The sequence below is a fragment of the Rhinoderma darwinii genome (assembly GCF_050947455.1).
Source record: "Rhinoderma darwinii isolate aRhiDar2 chromosome 5 unlocalized genomic scaffold, aRhiDar2.hap1 SUPER_5_unloc_7, whole genome shotgun sequence".
NCBI lineage: Eukaryota > Metazoa > Chordata > Amphibia > Anura > Rhinodermatidae > Rhinoderma > Rhinoderma darwinii.
In genome coordinates this window covers 20,296-36,464 of record NW_027461820.1, presented here as the reverse complement: position 1 = coordinate 36,464, position 16,169 = coordinate 20,296, and the positions used below count along the sequence as shown (strand labels likewise).

Here is a 16,169-nt window from a genome sequence, read left to right as displayed (position 1 = left end):
TGGGGCCCTGCAGGCTCACACACTCACAGCTACACGGGAGGTGAATAAAGGCCGGAGAGGAAGCCAGACAGGATTTGCTTCTTTTGCTTGCACCACAATGCAGTGCTGAAAGAGGAGGAATCTACATAAAAACGCCTTCCTGGCAACGCCCAAATGCCCTGCTGCCATGCAGATAAACACTGGCAGCGGCAGCAAGTGCATGCCCACAGCCACCCCTTGTTCCTTCACACCTTGTATCAGCTGTAATCCAGTCCAGTCCAGTGCTGCCTGCTGAGCAGCACTGACCAACACTGCCTGGGCCCAGGCTTTTATCTCTGAGGCCCCATTATGATGTCAGAAAGCTGGCTCTGGAATCCTGAGGGCTCCACTATGACACGTGCAAAGTTCCGTCTGAACTTTATATAAGACGGTGAGGCTCAGTCAGTCACTCAGTGTTGCCTGAGAGGGCAACACTGCAACAGCCGGCCGCCAGGCTGTCTTTTTTTTGCACAGCTAGTTGCCTCCAGGAGGCCACAAGAGGGAGACAAGGGACTGCAAAATGGAAAATAGGCATCCACCAACTTTACAGACAACTTCTCCTTGCTCCTACAACCTCCATCCTTGCACAGTTTGTTATTCTTCTAGGTAACATAGTAACAAATCCAAATTGCTGCTCTCTTTGTAGGCAAGCAAGGCTTTGTTGCAACTGCAATTCTTACTTCTTCTTGAAATGTAGGGACGACAGTACATTCCATCACATCCATCTAGTGTACACAGGTAGGTCCATTGTGGCGGGCAGGCGAGCGGGCGGGCTGCTTTATTGGCTGTTTGCTGTTCCCCTACTCCACTCCACTATTTGACTGTTGTGCTGCATCAATCAATCAATCAATCAATCAATCAATCAATCAATCAATCAATCAATCAATCAGTGGCTGGCTCAGGTGCAGCTCTTTAACTTACCTAAAAGGGAGGGCGGAGAGAAGACAAGGAAGGTGAATGAGGTGTTCCAATGTGAAATGCCGGAAACACAGAAACACAGACGACACACAACAAGAGGTGGCAATCTATTCATTAATTGCATTTAATCAATGAGCTCATTATCACTCATGCATTGTCCAACAGGTGTTGAAATAATGGGATTAAAAGGGGAGATCCCTTCAGAAAGACAGAAACAATAGCAAAGACAAAAAACACTTTTGGAATCTGCTTTTAGTCAACACATAAGGAAAGGGTGCACCGGTCCTGGAAATACTGCAATACCAGGTCAATGCGTGGAGTGGACAGAGCAAGCTCTATTTCCATCTCCCTGTTCTAAAAATCCATTTAATATATGGTCCCCAGATAGGGGACGTATCAGATATTAAACTGATAAGAACAGATACTACACTTGATCTTAGCCAAAAGGCCGAGAAGCGATAACCCGAACGGGCCGCGCGTTGCCCGAGCCTGCCCGATACTGCTGTTCAGCCCTTGCAGCGATTCAGCCTACTTCTAGGCAATTCCATGGGGCCCTGCAGGCTCACACACTCACAGCTACACGGGAGGTGAATAAAGGCCGGAGAGGAAGCCAGACAGGATTTGCTTCTTTTGCTTGCACCACAATGCAGTGCTGAAAGAGGAGGAATCTACATAAAAACGCCTTCCTGGCAACGCCCAAATGCCCTGCTGCCATGCAGATAAACACTGGCAGCGGCAGCAAGTGCATGCCCACAGCCACCCCTTGTTCCTTCACACCTTGTATCAGCTGTAATCCAGTCCAGTCCAGTGCTGCCTGCTGAGCAGCACTGACCAACACTGCCTGGGCCCAGGCTTTTATCTCTGAGGCCCCATTATGATGTCAGAAAGCTGGCTCTGGAATCCTGAGGGCTCCACTATGACACGTGCAAAGTTCCGTCTGAACTTTATATAAGACGGTGAGGCTCAGTCAGTCACTCAGTGTTGCCTGAGAGGGCAACACTGCAACAGCCGGCCGCCAGGCTGTCTTTTTTTTGCACAGCTAGTTGCCTCCAGGAGGCCACAAGAGGGAGACAAGGGACTGCAAAATGGAAAATAGGCATCCACCAACTTTACAGACAACTTCTCCTTGCTCCTACAACCTCCATCCTTGCACAGTTTGTTATTCTTCTAGGTAACATAGTAACAAATCCAAATTGCTGCTCTCTTTGTAGGCAAGCAAGGCTTTGTTGCAACTGCAATTCTTACTTCTTCTTGAAATGTAGGGACGACAGTACATTCCATCACATCCATCTAGTGTACACAGGTAGGTCCATTGTGGCGGGCAGGCGAGCGGGCGGGCTGCTTTATTGGCTGTTTGCTGTTCCCCTACTCCACTCCACTATTTGACTGTTGTGCTGCATCAATCAATCAATCAATCAATCAATCAATCAATCAATCAATCAATCAATCAATCAATCAGTGGCTGGCTCAGGTGCAGCTCTTTAACTTACCTAAAAGGGAGGGCGGAGAGAAGACAAGGAAGGTGAATGAGGTGTTCCAATGTGAAATGCCGGAAACACAGACGACACACAACAAGAGGTGGCAATCTATTCATTAATTGCATTTAATCAATGAGCTCATTATCACTCATGCATTGTCCAACAGGTGTTGAAATAATGGGATTAAAAGGGGAGATCCCTTCAGAAAGACAGAAACAATAGCAAAGACAAAAAACACTTTTGGAATCTGCTTTTAGTCAACACATAAGGAAAGGGTGCACCGGTCCTGGAAATACTGCAATACCAGGTCAATGCGTGGAGTGGACAGAGCAAGCTCTATTTCCATCTCCCTGTTCTAAAAATCCATTTAATATATGGTCCCCAGATAGGGGACGTATCAGATATTAAACTGATAAGAACAGATACTACACTTGATCTTAGCCAAAAGGCCGAGAAGCGATAACCCGAACGGGCCGCGCGTTGCCCGAGCCTGCCCGATACTGCTGTTCAGCCCTTGCAGCGATTCAGCCTACTTCTAGGCAATTCCATGGGGCCCTGCAGGCTCACACACTCACAGCTACACGGGAGGTGAATAAAGGCCGGAGAGGAAGCCAGACAGGATTTGCTTCTTTTGCTTGCACCACAATGCAGTGCTGAAAGAGGAGGAATCTACATAAAAACGCCTTCCTGGCAACGCCCAAATGCCCTGCTGCCATGCAGATAAACACTGGCAGCGGCAGCAAGTGCATGCCCACAGCCACCCCTTGTTCCTTCACACCTTGTATCAGCTGTAATCCAGTCCAGTCCAGTGCTGCCTGCTGAGCAGCACTGACCAACACTGCCTGGGCCCAGGCTTTTATCTCTGAGGCCCCATTATGATGTCAGAAAGCTGGCTCTGGAATCCTGAGGGCTCCACTATGACACGTGCAAAGTTCCGTCTGAACTTTATATAAGACGGTGAGGCTCAGTCAGTCACTCAGTGTTGCCTGAGAGGGCAACACTGCAACAGCCGGCCGCCAGGCTGTCTTTTTTTTGCACAGCTAGTTGCCTCCAGGAGGCCACAAGAGGGAGACAAGGGACTGCAAAATGGAAAATAGGCATCCACCAACTTTACAGACAACTTCTCCTTGCTCCTACAACCTCCATCCTTGCACAGTTTGTTATTCTTCTAGGTAACATAGTAACAAATCCAAATTGCTGCTCTCTTTGTAGGCAAGCAAGGCTTTGTTGCAACTGCAATTCTTACTTCTTCTTGAAATGTAGGGACGACAGTACATTCCATCACATCCATCTAGTGTACACAGGTAGGTCCATTGTGGCGGGCAGGCGAGCGGGCGGGCTGCTTTATTGGCTGTTTGCTGTTCCCCTACTCCACTCCACTATTTGACTGTTGTGCTGCATCAATCAATCAATCAATCAATCAATCAATCAATCAATCAATCAATCAATCAATCAGTGGCTGGCTCAGGTGCAGCTCTTTAACTTACCTAAAAGGGAGGGCGGAGAGAAGACAAGGAAGGTGAATGAGGTGTTCCAATGTGAAATGCCGGAAACACAGAAACACAGACGACACACAACAAGAGGTGGCAATCTATTCATTAATTGCATTTAATCAATGAGCTCATTATCACTCATGCATTGTCCAACAGGTGTTGAAATAATGGGATTAAAAGGGGAGATCCCTTCAGAAAGACAGAAACAATAGCAAAGACAAAAAACACTTTTGGAATCTGCTTTTAGTCAACACATAAGGAAAGGGTGCACCGGTCCTGGAAATACTGCAATACCAGGTCAATGCGTGGAGTGGACAGAGCAAGCTCTATTTCCATCTCCCTGTTCTAAAAATCCATTTAATATATGGTCCCCAGATAGGGGACGTATCAGATATTAAACTGATAAGAACAGATACTACACTTGATCTTAGCCAAAAGGCCGAGAAGCGATAACCCGAACGGGCCGCGCGTTGCCCGAGCCTGCCCGATACTGCTGTTCAGCCCTTGCAGCGATTCAGCCTACTTCTAGGCAATTCCATGGGGCCCTGCAGGCTCACACACTCACAGCTACACGGGAGGTGAATAAAGGCCGGAGAGGAAGCCAGACAGGATTTGCTTCTTTTGCTTGCACCACAATGCAGTGCTGAAAGAGGAGGAATCTACATAAAAACGCCTTCCTGGCAACGCCCAAATGCCCTGCTGCCATGCAGATAAACACTGGCAGCGGCAGCAAGTGCATGCCCACAGCCACCCCTTGTTCCTTCACACCTTGTATCAGCTGTAATCCAGTCCAGTCCAGTGCTGCCTGCTGAGCAGCACTGACCAACACTGCCTGGGCCCAGGCTTTTATCTCTGAGGCCCCATTATGATGTCAGAAAGCTGGCTCTGGAATCCTGAGGGCTCCACTATGACACGTGCAAAGTTCCGTCTGAACTTTATATAAGACGGTGAGGCTCAGTCAGTCACTCAGTGTTGCCTGAGAGGGCAACACTGCAACAGCCGGCCGCCAGGCTGTCTTTTTTTTGCACAGCTAGTTGCCTCCAGGAGGCCACAAGAGGGAGACAAGGGACTGCAAAATGGAAAATAGGCATCCACCAACTTTACAGACAACTTCTCCTTGCTCCTACAACCTCCATCCTTGCACAGTTTGTTATTCTTCTAGGTAACATAGTAACAAATCCAAATTGCTGCTCTCTTTGTAGGCAAGCAAGGCTTTGTTGCAACTGCAATTCTTACTTCTTCTTGAAATGTAGGGACGACAGTACATTCCATCACATCCATCTAGTGTACACAGGTAGGTCCATTGTGGCGGGCAGGCGAGCGGGCGGGCTGCTTTATTGGCTGTTTGCTGTTCCCCTACTCCACTCCACTATTTGACTGTTGTGCTGCATCAATCAATCAATCAATCAATCAATCAATCAATCAATCAATCAATCAGTGGCTGGCTCAGGTGCAGCTCTTTAACTTACCTAAAAGGGAGGGCGGAGAGAAGACAAGGAAGGTGAATGAGGTGTTCCAATGTGAAATGCCGGAAACACAGAAACACAGACGACACACAACAAGAGGTGGCAATCTATTCATTAATTGCATTTAATCAATGAGCTCATTATCACTCATGCATTGTCCAACAGGTGTTGAAATAATGGGATTAAAAGGGGAGATCCCTTCAGAAAGACAGAAACAATAGCAAAGACAAAAAACACTTTTGGAATCTGCTTTTAGTCAACACATAAGGAAAGGGTGCACCGGTCCTGGAAATACTGCAATACCAGGTCAATGCGTGGAGTGGACAGAGCAAGCTCTATTTCCATCTCCCTGTTCTAAAAATCCATTTAATATATGGTCCCCAGATAGGGGACGTATCAGATATTAAACTGATAAGAACAGATACTACACTTGATCTTAGCCAAAAGGCCGAGAAGCGATAACCCGAACGGGCCGCGCGTTGCCCGAGCCTGCCCGATACTGCTGTTCAGCCCTTGCAGCGATTCAGCCTACTTCTAGGCAATTCCATGGGGCCCTGCAGGCTCACACACTCACAGCTACACGGGAGGTGAATAAAGGCCGGAGAGGAAGCCAGACAGGATTTGCTTCTTTTGCTTGCACCACAATGCAGTGCTGAAAGAGGAGGAATCTACATAAAAACGCCTTCCTGGCAACGCCCAAATGCCCTGCTGCCATGCAGATAAACACTGGCAGCGGCAGCAAGTGCATGCCCACAGCCACCCCTTGTTCCTTCACACCTTGTATCAGCTGTAATCCAGTCCAGTCCAGTGCTGCCTGCTGAGCAGCACTGACCAACACTGCCTGGGCCCAGGCTTTTATCTCTGAGGCCCCATTATGATGTCAGAAAGCTGGCTCTGGAATCCTGAGGGCTCCACTATGACACGTGCAAAGTTCCGTCTGAACTTTATATAAGACGGTGAGGCTCAGTCAGTCACTCAGTGTTGCCTGAGAGGGCAACACTGCAACAGCCGGCCGCCAGGCTGTCTTTTTTTTGCACAGCTAGTTGCCTCCAGGAGGCCACAAGAGGGAGACAAGGGACTGCAAAATGGAAAATAGGCATCCACCAACTTTACAGACAACTTCTCCTTGCTCCTACAACCTCCATCCTTGCACAGTTTGTTATTCTTCTAGGTAACATAGTAACAAATCCAAATTGCTGCTCTCTTTGTAGGCAAGCAAGGCTTTGTTGCAACTGCAATTCTTACTTCTTCTTGAAATGTAGGGACGACAGTACATTCCATCACATCCATCTAGTGTACACAGGTAGGTCCATTGTGGCGGGCAGGCGAGCGGGCGGGCTGCTTTATTGGCTGTTTGCTGTTCCCCTACTCCACTCCACTATTTGACTGTTGTGCTGCATCAATCAATCAATCAATCAATCAATCAATCAATCAATCAGTGGCTGGCTCAGGTGCAGCTCTTTAACTTACCTAAAAGGGAGGGCGGAGAGAAGACAAGGAAGGTGAATGAGGTGTTCCAATGTGAAATGCCGGAAACACAGAAACACAGACGACACACAACAAGAGGTGGCAATCTATTCATTAATTGCATTTAATCAATGAGCTCATTATCACTCATGCATTGTCCAACAGGTGTTGAAATAATGGGATTAAAAGGGGAGATCCCTTCAGAAAGACAGAAACAATAGCAAAGACAAAAAACACTTTTGGAATCTGCTTTTAGTCAACACATAAGGAAAGGGTGCACCGGTCCTGGAAATACTGCAATACCAGGTCAATGCGTGGAGTGGACAGAGCAAGCTCTATTTCCATCTCCCTGTTCTAAAAATCCATTTAATATATGGTCCCCAGATAGGGGACGTATCAGATATTAAACTGATAAGAACAGATACTACACTTGATCTTAGCCAAAAGGCCGAGAAGCGATAACCCGAACGGGCCGCGCGTTGCCCGAGCCTGCCCGATACTGCTGTTCAGCCCTTGCAGCGATTCAGCCTACTTCTAGGCAATTCCATGGGGCCCTGCAGGCTCACACACTCACAGCTACACGGGAGGTGAATAAAGGCCGGAGAGGAAGCCAGACAGGATTTGCTTCTTTTGCTTGCACCACAATGCAGTGCTGAAAGAGGAGGAATCTACATAAAAACGCCTTCCTGGCAACGCCCAAATGCCCTGCTGCCATGCAGATAAACACTGGCAGCGGCAGCAAGTGCATGCCCACAGCCACCCCTTGTTCCTTCACACCTTGTATCAGCTGTAATCCAGTCCAGTCCAGTGCTGCCTGCTGAGCAGCACTGACCAACACTGCCTGGGCCCAGGCTTTTATCTCTGAGGCCCCATTATGATGTCAGAAAGCTGGCTCTGGAATCCTGAGGGCTCCACTATGACACGTGCAAAGTTCCGTCTGAACTTTATATAAGACGGTGAGGCTCAGTCAGTCACTCAGTGTTGCCTGAGAGGGCAACACTGCAACAGCCGGCCGCCAGGCTGTCTTTTTTTTGCACAGCTAGTTGCCTCCAGGAGGCCACAAGAGGGAGACAAGGGACTGCAAAATGGAAAATAGGCATCCACCAACTTTACAGACAACTTCTCCTTGCTCCTACAACCTCCATCCTTGCACAGTTTGTTATTCTTCTAGGTAACATAGTAACAAATCCAAATTGCTGCTCTCTTTGTAGGCAAGCAAGGCTTTGTTGCAACTGCAATTCTTACTTCTTCTTGAAATGTAGGGACGACAGTACATTCCATCACATCCATCTAGTGTACACAGGTAGGTCCATTGTGGCGGGCAGGCGAGCGGGCGGGCTGCTTTATTGGCTGTTTGCTGTTCCCCTACTCCACTCCACTATTTGACTGTTGTGCTGCATCAATCAATCAATCAATCAATCAATCAATCAATCAATCAATCAGTGGCTGGCTCAGGTGCAGCTCTTTAACTTACCTAAAAGGGAGGGCGGAGAGAAGACAAGGAAGGTGAATGAGGTGTTCCAATGTGAAATGCCGGAAACACAGAAACACAGACGACACACAACAAGAGGTGGCAATCTATTCATTAATTGCATTTAATCAATGAGCTCATTATCACTCATGCATTGTCCAACAGGTGTTGAAATAATGGGATTAAAAGGGGAGATCCCTTCAGAAAGACAGAAACAATAGCAAAGACAAAAAACACTTTTGGAATCTGCTTTTAGTCAACACATAAGGAAAGGGTGCACCGGTCCTGGAAATACTGCAATACCAGGTCAATGCGTGGAGTGGACAGAGCAAGCTCTATTTCCATCTCCCTGTTCTAAAAATCCATTTAATATATGGTCCCCAGATAGGGGACGTATCAGATATTAAACTGATAAGAACAGATACTACACTTGATCTTAGCCAAAAGGCCGAGAAGCGATAACCCGAACGGGCCGCGCGTTGCCCGAGCCTGCCCGATACTGCTGTTCAGCCCTTGCAGCGATTCAGCCTACTTCTAGGCAATTCCATGGGGCCCTGCAGGCTCACACACTCACAGCTACACGGGAGGTGAATAAAGGCCGGAGAGGAAGCCAGACAGGATTTGCTTATTTTGCTTGCACCACAATGCAGTGCTGAAAGAGGAGGAATCTACATAAAAACGCCTTCCTGGCAACGCCCAAATGCCCTGCTGCCATACAGATAAACACTGGCAGCGGCAGCAAGTGCATGCCCACAGCCACCCCTTGTTCCTTCACACCTTGTATCAGCTGTAATCCAGTCCAGTCCAGTGCTGCCTGCTGAGCAGCACTGACCAACACTGCCTGGGCCCAGGCTTTTATCTCTGAGGCCCCATTATGATGTCAGAAAGCTGGCTCTGGAATCCTGAGGGCTCCACTATGACACGTGCAAAGTTCCGTCTGAACTTTATATAAGACGGTGAGGCTCAGTCAGTCACTCAGTGTTGCCTGAGAGGGCAACACTGCAACAGCCGGCCGCCAGGCTGTCTTTTTTTTGCACAGCTAGTTGCCTCCAGGAGGCCACAAGAGGGAGACAAGGGACTGCAAAATGGAAAATAGGCATCCACCAACTTTACAGACAACTTCTCCTTGCTCCTACAACCTCCATCCTTGCACAGTTTGTTATTCTTCTAGGTAACATAGTAACAAATCCAAATTGCTGCTCTCTTTGTAGGCAAGCAAGGCTTTGTTGCAACTGCAATTCTTACTTCTTCTTGAAATGTAGGGACGACAGTACATTCCATCACATCCATCTAGTGTACACAGGTAGGTCCATTGTGGCGGGCAGGCGAGCGGGCGGGCTGCTTTATTGGCTGTTTGCTGTTCCCCTACTCCACTCCACTATTTGACTGTTGTGCTGCATCAATCAATCAATCAATCAATCAATCAATCAATCAATCAATCAATCAATCAATCAATCAATCAATCAATCAATCAATCAATCAGTGGCTGGCTCAGGTGCAGCTCTTTAACTTACCTAAAAGGGAGGGCGGAGAGAAGACAAGGAAGGTGAATGAGGTGTTCCAATGTGAAATGCCGGAAACACAGAAACACAGACGACACACAACAAGAGGTGGCAATCTATTCATTAATTGCATTTAATCAATGAGCTCATTATCACTCATGCATTGTCCAACAGGTGTTGAAATAATGGGATTAAAAGGGGAGATCCCTTCAGAAAGACAGAAACAATAGCAAAGACAAAAAACACTTTTGGAATCTGCTTTTAGTCAACACATAAGGAAAGGGTGCACCGGTCCTGGAAATACTGCAATACCAGGTCAATGCGTGGAGTGGACAGAGCAAGCTCTATTTCCATCTCCCTGTTCTAAAAATCCATTTAATATATGGTCCCCAGATAGGGGACGTATCAGATATTAAACTGATAAGAACAGATACTACACTTGATCTTAGCCAAAAGGCCGAGAAGCGATAACCCGAACGGGCCGCGCGTTGCCCGAGCCTGCCCGATACTGCTGTTCAGCCCTTGCAGCGATTCAGCCTACTTCTAGGCAATTCCATGGGGCCCTGCAGGCTCACACACTCACAGCTACACGGGAGGTGAATAAAGGCCGGAGAGGAAGCCAGACAGGATTTGCTTCTTTTGCTTGCACCACAATGCAGTGCTGAAAGAGGAGGAATCTACATAAAAACGCCTTCCTGGCAACGCCCAAATGCCCTGCTGCCATGCAGATAAACACTGGCAGCGGCAGCAAGTGCATGCCCACAGCCACCCCTTGTTCCTTCACACCTTGTATCAGCTGTAATCCAGTCCAGTCCAGTGCTGCCTGCTGAGCAGCACTGACCAACACTGCCTGGGCCCAGGCTTTTATCTCTGAGGCCCCATTATGATGTCAGAAAGCTGGCTCTGGAATCCTGAGGGCTCCACTATGACACGTGCAAAGTTCCGTCTGAACTTTATATAAGACGGTGAGGCTCAGTCAGTCACTCAGTGTTGCCTGAGAGGGCAACACTGCAACAGCCGGCCGCCAGGCTGTCTTTTTTTTGCACAGCTAGTTGCCTCCAGGAGGCCACAAGAGGGAGACAAGGGACTGCAAAATGGAAAATAGGCATCCACCAACTTTACAGACAACTTCTCCTTGCTCCTACAACCTCCATCCTTGCACAGTTTGTTATTCTTCTAGGTAACATAGTAACAAATCCAAATTGCTGCTCTCTTTGTAGGCAAGCAAGGCTTTGTTGCAACTGCAATTCTTACTTCTTCTTGAAATGTAGGGACGACAGTACATTCCATCACATCCATCTAGTGTACACAGGTAGGTCCATTGTGGCGGGCAGGCGAGCGGGCGGGCTGCTTTATTGGCTGTTTGCTGTTCCCCTACTCCACTCCACTATTTGACTGTTGTGCTGCATCAATCAATCAATCAATCAATCAATCAATCAATCAATCAATCAATCAGTGGCTGGCTCAGGTGCAGCTCTTTAACTTACCTAAAAGGGAGGGCGGAGAGAAGACAAGGAAGGTGAATGAGGTGTTCCAATGTGAAATGCCGGAAACACAGAAACACAGACGACACACAACAAGAGGTGGCAATCTATTCATTAATTGCATTTAATCAATGAGCTCATTATCACTCATGCATTGTCCAACAGGTGTTGAAATAATGGGATTAAAAGGGGAGATCCCTTCAGAAAGACAGAAACAATAGCAAAGACAAAAAACACTTTTGGAATCTGCTTTTAGTCAACACATAAGGAAAGGGTGCACCGGTCCTGGAAATACTGCAATACCAGGTCAATGCGTGGAGTGGACAGAGCAAGCTCTATTTCCATCTCCCTGTTCTAAAAATCCATTTAATATATGGTCCCCAGATAGGGGACGTATCAGATATTAAACTGATAAGAACAGATACTACACTTGATCTTAGCCAAAAGGCCGAGAAGCGATAACCCGAACGGGCCGCGCGTTGCCCGAGCCTGCCCGATACTGCTGTTCAGCCCTTGCAGCGATTCAGCCTACTTCTAGGCAATTCCATGGGGCCCTGCAGGCTCACACACTCACAGCTACACGGGAGGTGAATAAAGGCCGGAGAGGAAGCCAGACAGGATTTGCTTATTTTGCTTGCACCACAATGCAGTGCTGAAAGAGGAGGAATCTACATAAAAACGCCTTCCTGGCAACGCCCAAATGCCCTGCTGCCATACAGATAAACACTGGCAGCGGCAGCAAGTGCATGCCCACAGCCACCCCTTGTTCCTTCACACCTTGTATCAGCTGTAATCCAGTCCAGTCCAGTGCTGCCTGCTGAGCAGCACTGACCAACACTGCCTGGGCCCAGGCTTTTATCTCTGAGGCCCCATTATGATGTCAGAAAGCTGGCTCTGGAATCCTGAGGGCTCCACTATGACACGTGCAAAGTTCCGTCTGAACTTTATATAAGACGGTGAGGCTCAGTCAGTCACTCAGTGTTGCCTGAGAGGGCAACACTGCAACAGCCGGCCGCCAGGCTGTCTTTTTTTTGCACAGCTAGTTGCCTCCAGGAGGCCACAAGAGGGAGACAAGGGACTGCAAAATGGAAAATAGGCATCCACCAACTTTACAGACAACTTCTCCTTGCTCCTACAACCTCCATCCTTGCACAGTTTGTTATTCTTCTAGGTAACATAGTAACAAATCCAAATTGCTGCTCTCTTTGTAGGCAAGCAAGGCTTTGTTGCAACTGCAATTCTTACTTCTTCTTGAAATGTAGGGACGACAGTACATTCCATCACATCCATCTAGTGTACACAGGTAGGTCCATTGTGGCGGGCAGGCGAGCGGGCGGGCTGCTTTATTGGCTGTTTGCTGTTCCCCTACTCCACTCCACTATTTGACTGTTGTGCTGCATCAATCAATCAATCAATCAATCAATCAATCAATCAATCAATCAATCAATCAATCAATCAGTGGCTGGCTCAGGTGCAGCTCTTTAACTTACCTAAAAGGGAGGGCGGAGAGAAGACAAGGAAGGTGAATGAGGTGTTCCAATGTGAAATGCCGGAAACACAGAAACACAGACGACACACAACAAGAGGTGGCAATCTATTCATTAATTGCATTTAATCAATGAGCTCATTATCACTCATGCATTGTCCAACAGGTGTTGAAATAATGGGATTAAAAGGGGAGATCCCTTCAGAAAGACAGAAACAATAGCAAAGACAAAAAACACTTTTGGAATCTGCTTTTAGTCAACACATAAGGAAAGGGTGCACCGGTCCTGGAAATACTGCAATACCAGGTCAATGCGTGGAGTGGACAGAGCAAGCTCTATTTCCATCTCCCTGTTCTAAAAATCCATTTAATATATGGTCCCCAGATAGGGGACGTATCAGATATTAAACTGATAAGAACAGATACTACACTTGATCTTAGCCAAAAGGCCGAGAAGCGATAACCCGAACGGGCCGCGCGTTGCCCGAGCCTGCCCGATACTGCTGTTCAGCCCTTGCAGCGATTCAGCCTACTTCTAGGCAATTCCATGGGGCCCTGCAGGCTCACACACTCACAGCTACACGGGAGGTGAATAAAGGCCGGAGAGGAAGCCAGACAGGATTTGCTTCTTTTGCTTGCACCACAATGCAGTGCTGAAAGAGGAGGAATCTACATAAAAACGCCTTCCTGGCAACGCCCAAATGCCCTGCTGCCATGCAGATAAACACTGGCAGCGGCAGCAAGTGCATGCCCACAGCCACCCCTTGTTCCTTCACACCTTGTATCAGCTGTAATCCAGTCCAGTCCAGTGCTGCCTGCTGAGCAGCACTGACCAACACTGCCTGGGCCCAGGCTTTTATCTCTGAGGCCCCATTATGATGTCAGAAAGCTGGCTCTGGAATCCTGAGGGCTCCACTATGACACGTGCAAAGTTCCGTCTGAACTTTATATAAGACGGTGAGGCTCAGTCAGTCACTCAGTGTTGCCTGAGAGGGCAACACTGCAACAGCCGGCCGCCAGGCTGTCTTTTTTTTGCACAGCTAGTTGCCTCCAGGAGGCCACAAGAGGGAGACAAGGGACTGCAAAATGGAAAATAGGCATCCACCAACTTTACAGACAACTTCTCCTTGCTCCTACAACCTCCATCCTTGCACAGTTTGTTATTCTTCTAGGTAACATAGTAACAAATCCAAATTGCTGCTCTCTTTGTAGGCAAGCAAGGCTTTGTTGCAACTGCAATTCTTACTTCTTCTTGAAATGTAGGGACGACAGTACATTCCATCACATCCATCTAGTGTACACAGGTAGGTCCATTGTGGCGGGCAGGCGAGCGGGCGGGCTGCTTTATTGGCTGTTTGCTGTTCCCCTACTCCACTCCACTATTTGACTGTTGTGCTGCATCAATCAATCAATCAATCAATCAATCAATCAATCAATCAATCAATCAATCAGTGGCTGGCTCAGGTGCAGCTCTTTAACTTACCTAAAAGGGAGGGCGGAGAGAAGACAAGGAAGGTGAATGAGGTGTTCCAATGTGAAATGCCGGAAACACAGAAACACAGACGACACACAACAAGAGGTGGCAATCTATTCATTAATTGCATTTAATCAATGAGCTCATTATCACTCATGCATTGTCCAACAGGTGTTGAAATAATGGGATTAAAAGGGGAGATCCCTTCAGAAAGACAGAAACAATAGCAAAGACAAAAAACACTTTTGGAATCTGCTTTTAGTCAACACATAAGGAAAGGGTGCACCGGTCCTGGAAATACTGCAATACCAGGTCAATGCGTGGAGTGGACAGAGCAAGCTCTATTTCCATCTCCCTGTTCTAAAAATCCATTTAATATATGGTCCCCAGATAGGGGACGTATCAGATATTAAACTGATAAGAACAGATACTACACTTGATCTTAGCCAAAAGGCCGAGAAGCGATAACCCGAACGGGCCGCGCGTTGCCCGAGCCTGCCCGATACTGCTGTTCAGCCCTTGCAGCGATTCAGCCTACTTCTAGGCAATTCCATGGGGCCCTGCAGGCTCACACACTCACAGCTACACGGGAGGTGAATAAAGGCCGGAGAGGAAGCCAGACAGGATTTGCTTCTTTTGCTTGCACCACAATGCAGTGCTGAAAGAGGAGGAATCTACATAAAAACGCCTTCCTGGCAACGCCCAAATGCCCTGCTGCCATGCAGATAAACACTGGCAGCGGCAGCAAGTGCATGCCCACAGCCACCCCTTGTTCCTTCACACCTTGTATCAGCTGTAATCCAGTCCAGTCCAGTGCTGCCTGCTGAGCAGCACTGACCAACACTGCCTGGGCCCAGGCTTTTATCTCTGAGGCCCCATTATGATGTCAGAAAGCTGGCTCTGGAATCCTGAGGGCTCCACTATGACACGTGCAAAGTTCCGTCTGAACTTTATATAAGACGGTGAGGCTCAGTCAGTCACTCAGTGTTGCCTGAGAGGGCAACACTGCAACAGCCGGCCGCCAGGCTGTCTTTTTTTTGCACAGCTAGTTGCCTCCAGGAGGCCACAAGAGGGAGACAAGGGACTGCAAAATGGAAAATAGGCATCCACCAACTGAATAAAGGCCGGAGAGGAAGCCAGACAGGATTTGCTTATTTTGCTTGCACCACAATGCAGTGCTGAAAGAGGAGGAATCTACATAAAAACGCCTTCCTGGCAACGCCCAAATGCCCTGCTGCCATACAGATAAACACTGGCAGCGGCAGCAAGTGCATGCCCACAGCCACCCCTTGTTCCTTCACACCTTGTATCAGCTGTAATCCAGTCCAGTCCAGTGCTGCCTGCTGAGCAGCACTGACCAACACTGCCTGGGCCCAGGCTTTTATCTCTGAGGCCCCATTATGATGTCAGAAAGCTGGCTCTGGAATCCTGAGGGCTCCACTATGACACGTGCAAAGTTCCGTCTGAACTTTATATAAGACGGTGAGGCTCAGTCAGTCACTCAGTGTTGCCTGAGAGGGCAACACTGCAACAGCCGGCCGCCAGGCTGTCTTTTTTTTGCACAGCTAGTTGCCTCCAGGAGGCCACAAGAGGGAGACAAGGGACTGCAAAATGGAAAATAGGCATCCACCAACTTTACAGACAACTTCTCCTTGCTCCTACAACCTCCATCCTTGCACAGTTTGTTATTCTTCTAGGTAACATAGTAACAAATCCAAATTGCTGCTCTCTTTGTAGGCAAGCAAGGCTTTGTTGCAACTGCAATTCTTACTTCTTCTTGAAATGTAGGGACGACAGTACATTCCATCACATCCATCTAGTGTACACAGGTAGGTCCATTGTGGCGGGCAGGCGAGCGGGCGGGCTGCTTTATTGGCTGTTTGCTGTTCCCCTACTCCACTCCACTATTTGA

At 48.1% G+C, this 16,169-nt stretch overlaps 10 non-coding genes across 10 annotated transcripts; all 10 read right to left on the bottom strand.

Annotated features, from left to right (window-relative positions):
- Positions 1-1,205: 1,205 nt before the first annotated feature.
- On the bottom strand, positions 1,206-1,396 carry LOC142696888 (U2 spliceosomal RNA). Its single transcript, XR_012864735.1, has one exon. It is a non-coding gene; the product is annotated as a U2 spliceosomal RNA (small nuclear RNA).
- Positions 1,397-2,684: 1,288 nt separating this feature from the next.
- Positions 2,685-2,875, bottom strand: LOC142696876 (U2 spliceosomal RNA). Its single transcript, XR_012864724.1, has one exon. It is a non-coding gene; the product is annotated as a U2 spliceosomal RNA (small nuclear RNA).
- A 1,292-nt stretch (positions 2,876-4,167) lies between these two features.
- On the bottom strand, positions 4,168-4,358 carry LOC142696863 (U2 spliceosomal RNA). The gene has a single exon (XR_012864713.1). It is a non-coding gene; the product is annotated as a U2 spliceosomal RNA (small nuclear RNA).
- A 1,284-nt stretch (positions 4,359-5,642) lies between these two features.
- Positions 5,643-5,833, bottom strand: LOC142696850 (U2 spliceosomal RNA). The gene has a single exon (XR_012864701.1). It is a non-coding gene; the product is annotated as a U2 spliceosomal RNA (small nuclear RNA).
- A 1,276-nt stretch (positions 5,834-7,109) lies between these two features.
- Positions 7,110-7,300, bottom strand: LOC142696838 (U2 spliceosomal RNA). The gene has a single exon (XR_012864690.1). It is a non-coding gene; the product is annotated as a U2 spliceosomal RNA (small nuclear RNA).
- A 1,280-nt stretch (positions 7,301-8,580) lies between these two features.
- On the bottom strand, positions 8,581-8,771 carry LOC142696826 (U2 spliceosomal RNA). The gene has a single exon (XR_012864679.1). It is a non-coding gene; the product is annotated as a U2 spliceosomal RNA (small nuclear RNA).
- Positions 8,772-10,091: 1,320 nt separating this feature from the next.
- On the bottom strand, positions 10,092-10,282 carry LOC142696814 (U2 spliceosomal RNA). Its single transcript, XR_012864668.1, has one exon. It is a non-coding gene; the product is annotated as a U2 spliceosomal RNA (small nuclear RNA).
- Positions 10,283-11,566: 1,284 nt separating this feature from the next.
- Positions 11,567-11,757, bottom strand: LOC142696801 (U2 spliceosomal RNA). Its single transcript, XR_012864657.1, has one exon. It is a non-coding gene; the product is annotated as a U2 spliceosomal RNA (small nuclear RNA).
- A 1,296-nt stretch (positions 11,758-13,053) lies between these two features.
- Positions 13,054-13,244, bottom strand: LOC142696789 (U2 spliceosomal RNA). The gene has a single exon (XR_012864646.1). It is a non-coding gene; the product is annotated as a U2 spliceosomal RNA (small nuclear RNA).
- Positions 13,245-14,532: 1,288 nt separating this feature from the next.
- LOC142696777 (U2 spliceosomal RNA) lies at positions 14,533-14,723 on the bottom strand. Its single transcript, XR_012864635.1, has one exon. It is a non-coding gene; the product is annotated as a U2 spliceosomal RNA (small nuclear RNA).
- Positions 14,724-16,169: the final 1,446 nt, after the last annotated feature.